This window comes from Lactuca sativa, chromosome 8 (genome assembly GCF_002870075.4).
Source record: "Lactuca sativa cultivar Salinas chromosome 8, Lsat_Salinas_v11, whole genome shotgun sequence".
NCBI lineage: Eukaryota > Viridiplantae > Streptophyta > Magnoliopsida > Asterales > Asteraceae > Lactuca > Lactuca sativa.
Genome location: NC_056630.2, coordinates 284,289,471 through 284,306,205, shown reverse-complemented (window position 1 = coordinate 284,306,205; position 16,735 = coordinate 284,289,471). Strand labels below are relative to the sequence as shown.

General features: G+C 38.4%; 1 non-coding gene across 1 annotated transcript; it reads left to right on the top strand.

Moving 5' to 3' along the window:
• Positions 1 to 11,240: 11,240 nt before the first annotated feature.
• LOC111882301 (small nucleolar RNA R71) lies at positions 11,241 to 11,347 on the top strand. The gene has a single exon (XR_002847128.1). It is a non-coding gene; the product is annotated as a small nucleolar RNA R71 (small nucleolar RNA).
• Positions 11,348 to 16,735: the final 5,388 nt, after the last annotated feature.

The following is a 16,735-nucleotide window of genomic DNA, read 5'->3' as shown; positions in this document are numbered from 1 at the left end:
CCTTTCTCACAAAGTTTTGACAATGCATAAATCATAAGTTTTTAAAATGTATTAAAACGGTTTAGCAACGAAGGATACCTTGGAATTACTAAATACTTTGTATAAATCTAGTGCATGCAAAGTATGACAAGAGTTTTCACATAGTAGTAATAAATCACGAGTGATTCATTTGATAAAAACGAGTAAAGTGAATTTTTATGAAATACACGATAATAACCGTATGTTTACTTGTATTCCCCCCCTTAAAAGAGTATAAAAAGCATTTAAAACGTATTTAAAGTGTGTTTGTAGGGGTATGAACTCACCTGAAGGTTTGAAGAAAGCGAGATGGAAACCAGGCAGAATTTCGTCTCGGGAAACAGATTTTTCTCGGGAATCTCGGGAGTAAAAACGATCATCGGGACTTGGGCAAAAAGACCAGGGCTTCGGGTTAGTACGGGCACGGAAAATGAGGCAAAACGCAAGAGAAACGAGAGGAAATGAGCAAGTTTTCCCGGAACCCTCGCATCCCTTTTATATGGGCTGAGAGGCCTCGGTACGCGGGGCGTACCCGTGCTTCATGCATGACCGAGTCCTCGACTACCCCGGAGTTCGGATGGGACGGGGTGTAGCTCGCATAGGGGGCGACGTGGACGAACCGGGGCCCTTGATTTGAGTACGCGGGGCATACGAGGGTACGCAGGGCGTACCTCGGTCCTATCTGCTGACTCCTCTTCGGATATTACCAAGAGTTTATAATTAAATTTATATTTATTTTAATTAATAAACTTCTAAAATTCATATCTCCTTCATACGAACTCCATTTTCGACATTCTTTATATCCACACGTAGGTGAGACTAAGATCTACAACTTTCGTTTAGACTCTGTCGGCAAATTTTGAAATTATTTTTATTATTTATTTTTGAAAGGGTCGTGTTTAAGGAATTTCTTTAGAAATTCATAACTTCTTTCTGTGACGTCGGTTTTTGCCAGACTTTTTACTGCTGAATTACCATTATCGAGACCTTCGATTCTCGTTTGGGTCATCCCAGCCAAAAGTCGCTCGATCTCCGATTCGAGTTTTTAGCTATCTGCTGCTAAGCCGAACTTGGAAAAATCATAACTTCAATATACGAAGTCGGATTTGGGCATTCTTTTTACGTACGATCACGGTTTAAAGACATTTATCACAGTAGGTAATTAAATAGAAACTTTTTGGACATTTTATTTTTGAAGTTAATTTCATTATCACAAAAGTGGTTACAATAATTGACTTTTCAGGTCATTACATAGAGTTGAAATATCGGGTTGTCACATATTCCTACTCTACAAATATAGATTTAGCACACAAGGCAGTGAACCTGTCTTTTAGTGGTATAGTTGAATAAGTAGGGTGTCGAACTCAGGGAACGGAAATTAAACTAATAACTAATTTTAACTAAACAAGTAATAAAGGTAAAGGGTTTTCTCTAGTTTTACAAGACTAGAAACTTAAACACACCACCTAACATGTAATTAACTAATCAACTAAAGCAAGTAAAAATTCACCAAATTTAATAAAAGGGTTTCTGTTTAGGTCCAACCAATTCACTCATATGGTTAATTTTATGATAAAGTAATAAATTAATTGTTATTGGTTACCAACTATAGTGATTAGATTCGCATTCGCTATTACCAACCCTTAGAAAATTAATCAATTCAAGCAGTGATCAAGTGTTTAAACTAATTAATTCCCTAGTTCAATTATTTGGATTAAATAAGACTTGTAATTAGTTAATCGAATTAGTAACTCAACTAACCTCTTGTTTGTTGGTTTCTCAAACAAGCTCACACATTAATTTACCCATTCTCTAATTAATCCTAGTTTCATATTCACTAATCCTAGGCATATTATAAAGTGTTCACATAAATCATATGAGGTTAACAATTAAGAGATGTTCATGCAGCCTAATTGTCTTCCAACTAACAGAAAATAGTTATGGTTAATGCATAAGGGTCTTTAACAAACTTAATTTAATAAAATCACCAATAATCAATCAATCAAAGTATGAATCAAACCATAGGAGTAATTTGATCTTTCCTAAGCAGAAAATACGAAAATTCAGCTCATGATTACAGTATAAGAGAAGCTAAAAACGAATTTAGTTGATCTATACATGATTCACTTCTAAGAATAAGTGGAAAATTTAACCTAATTCGCCTTGAGTCTTCTACAGATCAAAGATTAGGGTTCTTCAGGTCTCCAAGGGTTTCCATAGTCGCAAGTTATTCTCTAGAGAAGCTAAAAACTCTGTAATTCGGAATTAGATCTCCTATTTATAATTATCTCAAAACATGGGCAACTCGGCGAGTAGGTACCCAACTCGCCGAGTTCCTTTGAGAAATACGTGTACGGAAAGGATTCTGGACATTACTTCGCGAACATTCATTGGCACTCGCCGAGTAGCTTCTGGACTCGCCTAGTAGCTCTAGGTTTGTTCTTCTTTCTTCATTCTCCAGCTTCTGATTGCTTCTCCTTCTTCCTTTTTGCTTCCAAGCATGTCTTCTGGACTGAAAATATAATTTAGACATTATAAAGTACCTTTTGTCCATATTATGCAAATAATTAGCTAATAATTGATAAAAATCTATACTAAACACATGGCTAAATATGCACATATCAAAATACCCCACACTTGACTGTTGCTTGCCCCCAAGCAAAACCGAATTTTAGCACACTAGAATCACATAAGACAATTCCAATTGAACCCAACCATTATGCCAAGACCACAACGCATGCATTTGTGTCTAAAAATTTTTAAAGACCCCCCAATACTCTAAATACTCACAATCCTCACAAACATTCGCCCACTTATCCGAACAATGCTCATTTTATGCATCCTTCCGAATCCATCCGCAGAAAACTTCCTAACCTCAAGGTATTTTTGGTTGAGCAACCCAAGCATACATAATCTAGAAAATTACAATTTATGATACCACTATAGAGCTCTTTGGAATTCTTCACTTCCTTGACAATTTGATCTTTGATTTTTGGGCATCTTCAATTTTTGACTTTCTTCAGAATTTTTAATCTTTGATCTTCATACTTTGACTTTGATGCTCCAAAAATTCTTCAAACTTTTTATTGTAATTCTCTATTTTTTTACATGTACCTCACTTTTTATCACTCAAAAACCTACATGCTTAAGCAGGGGCACTCAACTTCAACCTTTATTGGTTAAAAATAAAATTTTCCTGGATACATTTCTGGTACACGATGCTAAACATATTGCATCCTTCAAACTAAGCAAGGTCGTGTTTTTGTCCCATGATTTCACTAGAATAAGGAGGCCACAAATACACTAGAACGTATATAGGCTCAACTAAACATTTGGGTCTTCATGCAATCATCAACATAATTCTAACATGGAATCCTAATTACTTTTACCATAGGTTTCTAAGTTAAGTCCTAAGCAATTTTTTTATGCAAGATTTTTGAAAAAATTAAGCCTAAAGTAGGATTCTAAGTTGAATAAAATGTAACCAACCCCCTACCCCACACTTAATTTATGCAATGTCCCCATTGCATGTTATGCATGAAAAGGAAAAATATAAAATATAGCGGGAATTAGAACAAACTCCCCTAGGATAGTAGTCGTGAGGTTGATATTCTTCATGTAAAGCTCCAACTTCAAATGTCTTTAGACATGGAAACAGCTCATCCATGCCTTGGGTATCATGTCGCATGTGGTAAACATCTAAATAGCTCCAATTGTTTAGGACAAAGCTCTCAGAAATCTTCCAGGAATGAATCTTCATGAAAATATGGATAAAAGATGCAGTGAATGTGCCCAAAACAGATCTTGAGAGTGAAACATTAAGGGACTCGGCGAATCAAACGTGAAATCGGCGAGTAAACCGGCCCCCAGCAGAAAGTTGTGGAATTACACATAAACTCGGCGAGTACCGTAGGTACACTCGGCGAGTAGGTCGCTAAGTCGAAAATAAATTTTTCTGTTGTTTATCCTTGGCTGAGGTGCTGAAACAGGACACTTCAGTGACTCTTCTTTTATTTTCTTCAGTAATAACGTATTTTGTCACTCTTATTCCTAACAGAGTCAACCTTAAATGTAACATTTCACATTCTCATCTAAACCAACCCTCACTTTAGCCTTGACCAATGAGACTCCTAAATGCATCCTAATATTCAAACCTGAAAAACAAACAACCACAAGTGAAAGAAAACAAACAAGATCCTAATTAATATTTGGGTACATCAAAGTTCAAACATCAAACAAAACAAAAGAAAATAAAAACATCCAAATAAAAGCAAATTTCAAGCTTCTTCTTCCATGTCCTCTCCTCCTGCTCCACTTCCACTCGCTTGGTTGCTCCTCCTTTGCATACGCTCCTCCCAACTCATTATGTATGGATATCTGGGCCCGGGCCTTGGAGCAATGTTCATTTGTTGAAAGAGATAGGTGAATGACTCATTATTATAGTTAACACCTTGGCCAATATCATCCAAATACCTCCTATACTCCATATTATTCCATCCCTCATTCTTGTCTTCCACTGGGATAACCGGTGGGTCTTCTCGGGCCCGTTCCCTCCTATGCCTAACTCTTCTTCCCAGCTCCTTGGGAACAATCACCTCATCTTCAAGTGGGATTGCAAATGAATCCCCAAACTTTTCCACAGTCCTCGCCCTCCGGAATAATGTAATGCTAAATAGAGGAGGAGAAATCACTGTTAATGCCCTCGCCTCTTGCATATCCAAAATCCCATACGATCTTGCTAGTCTTGTTACAAACATACCTCCATTAATTTGGGAGGTAATCTTTTCCTTCACTGCTCTTTCCGCAAGATATTTTGCCAAACAATAAGGCAAGTTGCAAAAAACTTCTAGGGTGATTATGCTCCACAAATAGAAAATGTCGAGAGTAGGGACCTTGTCATCATCCTTCCTCATGTTGATGGTGCTAGCAATGAGGCGGTGGATGAGACGATGGATCGGAGAATGGATATGGCCTTCCTGAGCAAAAGAGGGAATATAAACCCGATTTGCAATACTATTCCACCAAGTGGAGGCAACGACTTCCTCGGGAAGATCCTTATGACATTGCTCCAAAAGTGTTTCAAAGTCCTCCGACATAATGACGTTTTGATCATAAAGAACTACTCTCCAAGCAAGTTCTGCTATGCTGCACTGGCGCAGCTCCCCTCCAAGGCAAAAAGTGATAACATTTGGGTTATACTATTCACTACCACCCCGGAATGAGATAGTAGCAAAGAATTCCCAACACAATTCTGTAAATACAGGTTCTTGTATTTTGAAAAGCTACAATCACCCATCACAGATTATCGTGGTTCCTCTCACTTCAAAAGATTTCACCAAATAGGGTGTTAACTCCTCTTCCAACCCATTTTGACTTAGCCAATCCCAATTAATTGCATTGGGGAGGTAAATCTCTTTCTGTTTCAGCATCTCCAATTTGTTTTTCACCCGATCTTGCAAAGACCTTAAAGTAATTTGTGGGAAGGCAAGCCATGGAATGTCTCCATAACCTCCTCCTCTAGAGCTCTGGCCTCTTCTGGACATGATTTATGCAGAACAACATCAAGAAAACAACAACAAACAAAACCCATAAAATTAAAATTAACCATAACAGATCCAATATGACATGAACTCGTCGAGTTCATGAACTACTCGGCGAGCAGTACGAACTGCGAGTGCAGTTCCCCTCTCGGTCCAGATTGGGTCAACAAAACACAGATATTTGCACAGGGGTTTGCTGTTCTAAGTCCTTTAAGCATAAATTCGCAAGAAATTTTGTCCATATCCTCCTAATTTATCCTAAAATCAAAACCCTAGAAGTGGAGTAATCCCCCAAATCCGGATTTTAGCAAAATAAGCACTAAAAACTGTTAAAGTTGTGACCTTTAGCAAGAATCTGAAGGAAAAATCCTACCTTTGGCTTTGTAGATGAAGATTCAGCAAGAAATCAAAGAAGTTGCTTGAGAGAAAACACAGTGCTCGGCGAGTATGCTTCGGAGGCGACTGGTGAAAATGGTTAGGGTAAAAGAAACCCTTATTTACAGATTGTAAAAATTCAAGTAAAAACGTGGACTCATTGAGTAGGAACACCTAGTCGCCAAGTAGATACGCGAGTCTGCGATTTTTCGTGGTTTTCAGAAAATACTCGCCGAGTAGTTTATGATCTCGGCGAGTTCATCATTCAGTTTGAAAAAAAAACTCGATTTTTTAAAGCCACCACCCCACACTTTGAGCATTGCTTGCCCTCAAGCAATCATTTTAAGCATAATTTCAGAAGAAGATTGAAAAAACCAGATCCTAAAAGTGAAAAACAAAAATAAAAATAAAGGGAAAAGAAATGCAAACTCTAAACTCGGATTGCCTCCCGGAAGAGCTTATTTTCAAGGAGTCGTTAGCTGGACTCCTTCCCTCTCTACGTTTCTGCCATGCCTTCCAGTAGTAGCCCTTCTTCAAGTTCTTCATTCCTCGTGATTCCTTCTTCATATTTTTTCACCCTATGTCCATTAACTTTGAAAGGAGTGTCATCTCTTGATAATAACTCGATAGCTCCATGTGGAAAAACTTTCTTCACTATAAATGGACCATCCCATCGTGACTTTAGCTTGTCCGAAAAGAGTTTGAGCCTTGAATTAAAAAGTAACACTTTTTGCCCTTCGTGAAAGTCCTTATTACCCTTGATTCTTTTGTCATGCCAATTGTTGGTTTTTTCTTTGTAAATCAAGGAGCTAGTGTAAGCCTCATTCCTAAGTTCTTCAAGAGAATTCATTTGCATCAACCGGTTGGTTTTAAGTTCAGCTACATCAAAATTGCACATTTTTAAAGCCCAAAAAGCTTTATGCTCAATTTCTACCAGTAAATGACATTGCTTCCCATAAACTAGCCTATATGGTGTAGTACCAATAGGTGTTTTGAAAGCTGTTCGGAAGGCCCAAAGTGCATCATATAACCTATCCGACCATTCCTTTCGATTGCTACCCACCGATCTCTCCAAAATTCTTTTTAATGCTCTATTCGTCACTTCAGTTTGCCCACTAGTTTGTGGATGGTAAGATGTAGAGAATTTATGGGTTACCCCATATTTTCTTAACACTTTTTCTAATTGATCATTGGCAAAGTGAGTTCCCCGGTCACTAATAAGAGCTTTAGGAACTCCAAATCTTGAGAATAACTTTTTTAGAAAGCGCACCACCACCCGAGCATCATTAGTTGGTAAAGCTTGTGCCTTCGCCCATTTGGATACATAATCAACCGCCACCAAAATATATTTGTTCCCTTTTGATATTGGAAACGGTCCCATGAAATCGATCCCCCACACATCAAACACTTCACACATTTGAATACTATGTTGGGGCATCTCGTTTCGGGATGATATGTTTCCCGCTCGTTGGCATGCATCACACCCTTTGACATATTGGGTAGCATCTTTAAAAATTGTGGGCCAATAAAACCCAATATCAAATATCTTCTTAGCCGTGTAATGTGCTCCATGATGTCCATCGGTGGGCCAGCTATGACAATGCTCCAAAATTTCTCGGCTTTCATTCCCAAATACACATCTCCTTATGATCCCATGTGCAGCTTCGGAAAAGATATGGCTCGTCCCAAAAGTAGTATTTTATTTCTGAAAAGAATTTTTTCTTTTGTTGGTGGGTAAAATCTTTTGGGGTATACTTGGTAGCTAAGTAATTAGCTATATCTACAAACCATGGCTCCTCCCCCGTGGTCACTAAAATATACTCGTCCGGAAAGTCATCTCCAATTTTATCTTCTTCCAATGCTTCCAAATGCGGGTTTTCTAGTCTTGATAAGTGGTCGGCAGCTACATTCTCCATTCCCTTTTTATCGCATATTTCAATATCAAATTCTTGTAAAAGTAGGACCCATCGTATCAATCGGGGCTTTGCATCTTGTTTAGTAAAGAGATACTTAAGGGCATAATGATCGGTAAAAACTATGGTTTTTGACAAAACCAAATATGAGCGAAATTTATCAAAGGCAAAGACCATTGTGAGTAGCTCCTTTTCTGTAGTAGTGTAGTTCTCTTGTGTTGGGTTCAAGGTCTTACTTGCATAGTAGATAGGCTGAAAATGCTTGTCAATTCTTTGCCCCAGAACAGCTCCAACAGCAAAGTCACTAGCATCGCACATGAGTTCGAAAGGAAGATTCCAATTTGGTGCTATCATAATAGGAGTAGTAATTAATCTTTCCTTTAGTAGATAAAATGCTTCATGACATTCTTTAGAAAAGTTGAATGGTGCATCCTTCAAAAGTAGTTGAGTCAAGGGCCTTGTAATCTTCAAAAAAATCTTTAATAAAGCGCCTATAAAACCCTGCATGGCCTAGAAAACTTCTTACCCCCTTGACATTTTTTGGAGGTGGTAGTTTGGCTATAGTGTCCACCTTTGCTCTATCCACCTCTATCCCCATTCTCGATACCTTGTGTCCTAGCACAATTCCTTCCTTTACCATAAAATGACACTTATCCCAATTAAGGAAAAGTTTGGTCTTCTCGCATCTTGCTAGCATTAAATCCAAGTTGAACAAACAATCTTCAAAGGAGGACCCGAAAACTAAGAAGTCATCCATGAAAACCTCCATAAATTTCTCTATCATGTCATGGAAGATGGCCATCATGCACCTTTGGAAAGTAGTTGGTGCATTGCATAACCTAAAGGGCATGCGTCTATATGCGAATGTTCCACTTGGGCATGTAAAAGTGGTATTCTCTTGATCTTGTGGGTTAATTGGGATTTGAAAATAACATGAAAAAACATCGAGAAAACAATAATAAAGATGCTCGGACAGCCTCTCGAGCATTTGATCAACAAATGGTAACGGAAAATGGTCCTTGCATGTGGCATCATTTAGTTTTCGATAGTCGATGCAAACACGCCACCCGGTAACCGCTCTTGTTGGAATTAATTTGTTATTTTCGTTTTCCACTACCGTCATTCCTCCTTTCTTTGGTACAACTTGCACCGGGCTCACCCATGGGCTATCGAAAATCGAATAAATAATCCCGGCATCTAGTAATTTCACCACCACCTTTTTCACAACTTCTTGCATGTTCGGGTTTAGTCTTCTTTGGCGTTGAACTACAGGTTTAGCCCCCTCTTCTAAGTTAACTTTTATGAGAACAATAGGCTGGACTAATTCCTTTGATGTCGGTAATCTTCCATGCTATAGCATCTTGCCTCTTCTTTAGTACATCCACAAGACTTTCTTTTTCATTTTTGGCCAAATCAGCAGCTATAATTACAGGTTTTTGTTGGCCTTCTTCAAGAAACAAATACTCCAAGTGATCTGGAAGTGATTTCAGCTCAATTTTCATGTTCTGAATGGTGAACACGTCGAGTCTAGTAGAGGGACTCGTCGAGTCCTAGGCAGAATTCGCGATAACTCTGGGTTCTTCAAATGGGCTCGGCGAGTAGGATGCTCAGTGGTTTTTATTAATTCATTATAATCAGCTTCTTCTAGCAGTCTCTCTATTTCCATTAGGTCTCTTTCAACATCAAGTTCTTCATCAAAGGTGATGGTGGACTTGTTTGGTTCTTCATTATGCCATTCCTCCATTAATTCATCCAACATATCAATCGAAGATGTCGTGTCATCACTATTCCTTGCATGCTTCATGGCTTGATCAACCCCGAAAGTGACTGATTCATCTCCCACCCGTAGAGTAAGTTTTGAATCTTGCATGTCAACTATAGCGCTTGCGGTGTTAAGGAAAGGTCTTCCAAGGATGATCGGGACTTGAGGATCCGCTTCCATGTCTAAAATTATAAAGTCCGCGGGGAACACGAACTTATCAACCTTCACCAACAGATCTTTGCATATTCCTCTTGGGAATGTAACTGTTTTATTTGCAAAGTGGATTGCCATTCGAATTGGCCTTGGCTCCGGGAGATCTAATTTCTTGAAAAATGAATATGGCATGAGATTTAAACTTGCTCCCAAATCATCCAAAGCATGAATGGTGGCCAGATTCCCAAATTGGCAAGGCAATGTTAAGCTTCCCGAGTCCCCTTTCTTCTTCGGTAATTTTTCAACATGGCAGCTGAGCAATTCTCATTAAGAACCACTTCCTTCACTTCTTCCATCTTCCTTCTATTGGTTAGAAGCTCCTTGAGGAATTTGGCGTATTTCAGCATTTGTGCAACTGCTTCGATGAATGGTATATTAATTTGAAGAGCCTTTATGTGGTCTAGAAACTTCTGGTAGTCTTCTTCATTCTTTTCTTGCCTAGCTCGAGTTGGATATGGCAATGGAGGCTGATATGGCTTCGCAGGAGGCTGACTTTTCTGATCAGGTATCGGACTCGTCGAGTCCATATTCTGGACTCGACGAGTAGGGTCTGGGTTCAACTGATTTTAATTTTGGCTCTGTTTTTCTGCATCCTCCTTTTGTAACTTCTTGGGATCTTCATTCTGAATAGGGGCCAGAGGGGTAATTATCTTCCCACTTCTAGTTGTCACAATATTTATATGTGCGTCTCGTGGGTTGTTTTCGGTTTTACTAGGAAGTTCTCCCAGTGATCTTTGATTAATTTGTTGGGCAAGTTGCCCCAGCTGCGTCTCAATGTTGTGGATAGATGCTTGTTGATTTCTAAGTATTGTTCTTGTCTCTTGTATTTCAGCATCATGGTAATTGTGTTTGTGTCTCTTTTCTGAAGCAGCTACAAATTTAGTAAACATTTCCTCCAAACTTGGTTTTCTTTCTTGCGCCGACTCCTCCTTTTGGTAAAAACCTCTTCCTTTTTGTTTATACTTCTCCTCCTTAGCCTTCTTGTACTCATCATAAGTAAGCCATTCTTTTTTGGGTTTTCGCCAATCATCATCATATTTTCCACCACTTGAGTAACACACTTGCACCTTCTAATTCCCGTTCTCGTCCAAGTCACAATCTCTAGTAAGATGACGTCCATTGCAATTCTCACAACCCACCCAAATAGCATGTATTGTTTGATCCATTTTATCCATCCGCCTATCCATGTTTTTTAACATAGCCATAACTGCTCACAAATCTTCTGAAGCTGCATAAGCTAATCCCCTCGTCACATCATTCCTTGGATTGTGGTATTCTCTATAATGCTTAGAGAATTCTTCAATTAGTTGCTTTATCACCGGGGGTGCTTTCTTTGTGAGTGGACCTTGCGAGTCAAGTAATTGCCTTGTTGTAATATTCACTCCATCATAGAAAATGGAGACTTCTTTTTGACTATTAAGATCATGATGTGGGCAATTCCTTAGTAAACTTTTGTACCTCTCCCAAGCCTCATAAAGTGACTCTCCAGCTTGTTGTTCAAAGTTGGCAATGGCTTTCTTTAACTTAGATATCTTGGAGGGTGGTCAAAATTGATCAGTAAACTCTTCTTTCATCTTGGACCATGTAGTGATGGATCCGGGGGGAAGTGACTTGAGCCAATCCTTTGCAACACCCTTCAATGTAACCGGGAGCATGCGAAGTAGCTGAGTTTCGCGAGGCATGTTTGGAACATTGAAATAATCAGCTACATCATTGACTTCATCCAAGTGTTTGTAAGCATCTTCGTGGTCTTTTTTGTAGAAGGGGATCTCTTTTAGTTGAGCAAGTATGTGACCCTTAAGCTCAAAAGTGGCAGTTGCGGGAATTACGGGTTGCATAAGTCCCGGGCCGGTATCATCTCGTATCCTCTTCTTTCATTCGCCCATGGGGACTTCATCGATGTTTTCCATGGTGTTGTCCAAGTCTCCTTCTTGATCACTTTCCTCTTCGTATTCGGTTTCGTAGTCGTATTCAAATTCGGCTTCTTTTGGATTGTCTTCAATATCTTCTAGCTTACTTTCTTCGCTCTTTCTACTGCTGGTCTCTCCTGGTTTCTTGTTCTTCTTCTTCCCAAAAACCGTCTTCAAGCTAGTCAAAGGTGACTTCTTAGGTGTATTCAAGCTTTCAACGTCCTTGTCTTTGTTTTTCCTCAACGCGGATTCTGGGTCTTCAAAAGGGGGAACCAGGGGAGTGTTGGATCCTCTAGTCATGAAAATCCTGCAACAAAAACAAGAAAAAATGCGTAAAAAGAACAAAAAAATGAAACAGAACGAAAATAAAAACTAAACTACCAATCAGCAGTGGACTCGCCGAGTAGGGTCGACTGCACTCGGCGAGTTCACTGTGTAATACTCTAAAATAGATAAAATGAAATAAAAACGACTAAAAACTAATAATTACCAAAACTTAACCTAATTACTAAATTACTAAAAAAATAACTTTGTGTAAGATAAACTCACATAAAGGATCGATAAAACTAGGAATTAGATTTAATTTTTGAACCGTTCCCCGGCAACAGCGCCAAAAACTTGATGTGTGTAAAATGCACTGGTTTTATTCCTACTCTAAAAATATAGATTTAGCACACAAATGCAGTGAACATGTCTTTTAGTGGTATAGTTGAATAAGTAGGGTGTCGAACTCAGGGAACGGAAATTAAACTAATAACTAATTTTAACTAAACAAGTAATAAAAGTAAAGGGTTTTCTCCAGTTTTACAAGACTAGAAACTTAAACACACCACCTAACATGTAATTAACTAATCAACTAAAGCAAGTAAAAATTCACCAAATTTAATAAAAGGGTTTCTGTTTAGGTCCAACCAATTCACTCCTATGGTTAATTTTATGATAAAGTAATAAATTAATTGTTATTGGTTACCAACTATAGTGATTAGATTCGCATTCGCTATTACCAACCCTTAGAAAATTAATCAATTCAAGCAGTGATCAATTGTTTAAACTAATTAATTCCCTAGTTCAATTATTTGGATTAAATAAGACTTGTAATTGGTTAATCAAATTAGTAATTCAACTAACCTCTTGTTTGTTGGTTTCTCAAACAAACTCACACATTAATTTACCCATTCTCTAATTAATCCTAGTTTCATATTCACTAATCCTAGGCATATAATAAAGTGTTCACATAAATCATATGAGGTAAACAATTAAGAGATGTTCATGCAGCCTAATTGTCTTCCAACAAACAGAAAATAGTTATGGTTAATGCATAAGGGTCTTTAACAAACTTAATTTAATAAAATCACCAATAATCATTCAATCAAAGTATGAATCAACCCATAGGAGTAATTTGGTCTTTCCTAAATAGAAACTACGAAAATTCAGCTCGTGATTACAGTATAAGAGAAGCTAAAAACGAATTTAGTTGATCTAGACATGATCACTTCTAAGAATAAGTGGAAAATTTAACCTAATTCGCCTTGAGTCTTCTAAAGATCAAAGATTAGGGTTCTTTAGGTCTCCAAGGGTTTCCTCAGGCGCAAGTTATTCTCCAGAGAAGCCAAAAAACTCTCTAATTCGGAATTAGATCTCCTATTTATAATTATCTCAAAACATGGGCAACTCGGCGAGTAGGTACCCAACTCGCCGAGTTCCTTTGAGAAATACGTGTACGGAAAGGATTCTGGACATTACTTCGCGAACATTCATTAGAACTCGCCGAGTAGCTTCTGGACTCGCCGAGTAGCTCCAGGTTTGTTCTTATTTCTTCATTCTCCAGCTTCTGATTGCTTCTCCTTCTTCCTTTTTGCTTCCAAGCATGTCTTCTGGACTGAAAATATAATTTAGACATTATTAAGTACCTTTTGTCCATATTATGCAAATAATTAGCTAATAATTGATAAAAATCTATGCTAAACACATGGCTAAATATGCACATATCAATGTGACTCACGGGTTTTAAGGGACCAAAAAAGATTTATTTTTGATAATCATGAATCTTTATGATATTTGTGATTTTAAAAGGGCTAAAAGTGTAAAATTATCACAAATGGGCCTCATTTGGACTTTTACGGATTTTGAGCCAAGATTGTAAATTTTTGGACCTTTGTGGGCTTAAGTGTCATTTTCAACAAAGTTGTGCCAAAAACGTAAATTTTTGACAAGAAGAACTAAAAGTGTAAATTTATTAAAACTTGGGCCAAAAAGGTAAATTTATTTATAAATGAGCCGAGAATGCATATTTTCATAAAACTAATCCAAAATTGATATTTTTGACAAAAGTGAGTAAAAATGTTATTTTTACTAAAACTAACATTAAATGCAAACTTTGGCCTTATAGGACCTAAAATGTCATTTTTACCAAAAATGTGCCATAATTGTAAATTTTCGGTTTTTAGGACCAAAAATGTCTTTTTACAAAAAGTGAGCGTTTTATGTCATTTTGGTAAACAACGAAGCTTATACAACCAACGTAACAACCCACAGATCAATCATGTCATTTATACTTTTATTGGGTCTGGAATATAATTTACATGCTTAGTGGGCCTTAGTTGTCCACTTACATGTTTATTGGGCCTGGAATATACCTTATATGCTTATTGGGTCTGGAATATAATTTACATGCTTAGTGGGCCTTAGTTGTCCACTTACATGTTTATTGGACCTGGAATATACCTTATATGCCTATTGGGTCTGGAATATAATTTACATGCTTAGTGGGCCTTAGTTGTCCACTTACATGTTTATTAGGCCTGAAATATACCTTTCATGTTTATTCGCGTAAATTCGATTAAGGATCTAGTAAGACATTTCGTTTGGCACCAAATGAGTGTACAAACGTAGCCTGTAGTTCAAAGAAAATTTTCATTTATGAATAGTCAAATACATTTCCCTGATTTAAGAAATCCAATCATAATTGTTTTCAAAACATATGTTAGATACAACTTTTATTCCAAATATCAGAGAGTCCATAAAAACGCCTGGGAGAGAGTGCACGTCACGCCATCATGCCTTGCCTTTGCCCTTGGGATCTGAAGTACATGAAACAAATCCACAACATGTAAGCTAAATTCTTAGTGAGTTTCCCAGAGCATACCACACACAATACACATATCACATATCCTGTTAGCTATAAAAGCTACATATAACACATAAGCCATGCATACATAAACCTGTAAGGATGACATGGGATCCCCCCAGGGTCTTACACCTTCGTGCCATGTGCTGCCCCACATGGTCTTTACCTAGGAATGCCATGGGCTACCCCACATGGTCTTACATCCAATGTCATGGGCTACCCCACATGGTCTTTACCTAGGAATGTCATGGGCTACCCCACATGGTTTTACATCCAATGCCATGGGCTCTCCCCGAGGTCTTCCATGCAATAACACACAATCACATAGCATATCAAATCACAGAAATGACTAACACATAAACCATAATCACATAATAGGCCTGCCTTGGTGCCTTAGACCCATGGGTATGGTGAGAAGACTCACCTCTATTTGCTCAATGTGAAAGTTGCTCTCCTAAGAGTCTGTAACCTCCCGTGTTGAATAATAATATTAACCCATGTTAGGACATCACATAATCAAAGGGAAACCCAAACCCCAAGTCCTTCCATGAAGGCCCAAAATGTCCTTCCTTTGCTAATAGGCCCAAAGTCCATGTCCAAAATCATTAACGGACCTCTTGGCCCAATAAGACCCTACCATAACACCAATGCCCCAATACAGATAAAATGGCCCACTTTTCTCATAATGCAACCAAGTCCAATAATCAAATGAATCCCAACAGATCATAGGCCCAAAATAGATCCAAGTCCATTTGTGGTGCGTACGCTTAGCGTACTGCCCTAGTATGCGCAGCGTACTACATCTCAAGGGTTTACGCGCGGCGTACGCTAGGGTATGCCCAACGTACTTAATAGTTAAGCATTTTCTCCATTAAGTGCTTAATACCCGATTCTCTTACGTCCAAAAGTCAGATCTAAGCTTATTAAGACGTCCTAGGGCATAAAGTTGGCAACTTTATGCCTTTGCATGCCTTATGTGCTCCCAACACCCCCATTAACACCTTTCTAAGGTTCTTAACCCATGCATGGGGTCAAAACACCCACCAAGACTCCATTCTTATGATGCAAAAGGACCAAAGGACCTCAGATCTGTCATTTCCATCCTCTGGAGTTGCTTATATCACAAGAGGAGGTCCAAAATCAACCAAAGGAACAAAACTTGAAAACCCTAGCTAGATCTAGTGATTTAAGTGAAAAGTGTAACAACGGAAATTTTTAAACAAATTTTTCATTTCAAAATAAAGTGTTTTCATCCAAAACAAGGCATAAATATCCAACGTATCATGTCATAATACAAATCATATGAATCCCAAGATCATAAATCATCTATCAGTGTGTACAGATCACGTCGGCGCCTTCCCACGGTCCTCGCTAGTACCTGAAACACATACACATCAACTGTAAGCATAATTGCTTAGTGAGTTCCCAAAATACAACTTACGCACATATGCCTTTCCAGGCCCAGACCTTCCGGTCCATGTGTCTCAGGGGACTTCCATCCCTGCTGGGTAAACCTTCCGGTCCTACCCACGCCAACCCTTCGGTCCATATTACAACGCCTTCCGGCCCATAACATATTCGCCTTCCGGCCCATAACATAATGCCTTCCGGCCCACATTAAACATATCATACATAGCACATATAACTATTAACTTATCACATATAACACATATGCCTCATATCATATCCGACCTTCCGGTCACACAATCAAACCCTTCCGGGTACAGTATAGTGAGAAGACTCACCTCGTGAATATCGATAGCTATCAAATCCCGTAATCACTCGTGCTCGATCCTCCGAGCTACAATCTCCCTATAACATTACACATCTCTTATTAACACTTTTTATCTCTAAGGTTGACTATCCCTAAGAAGTCA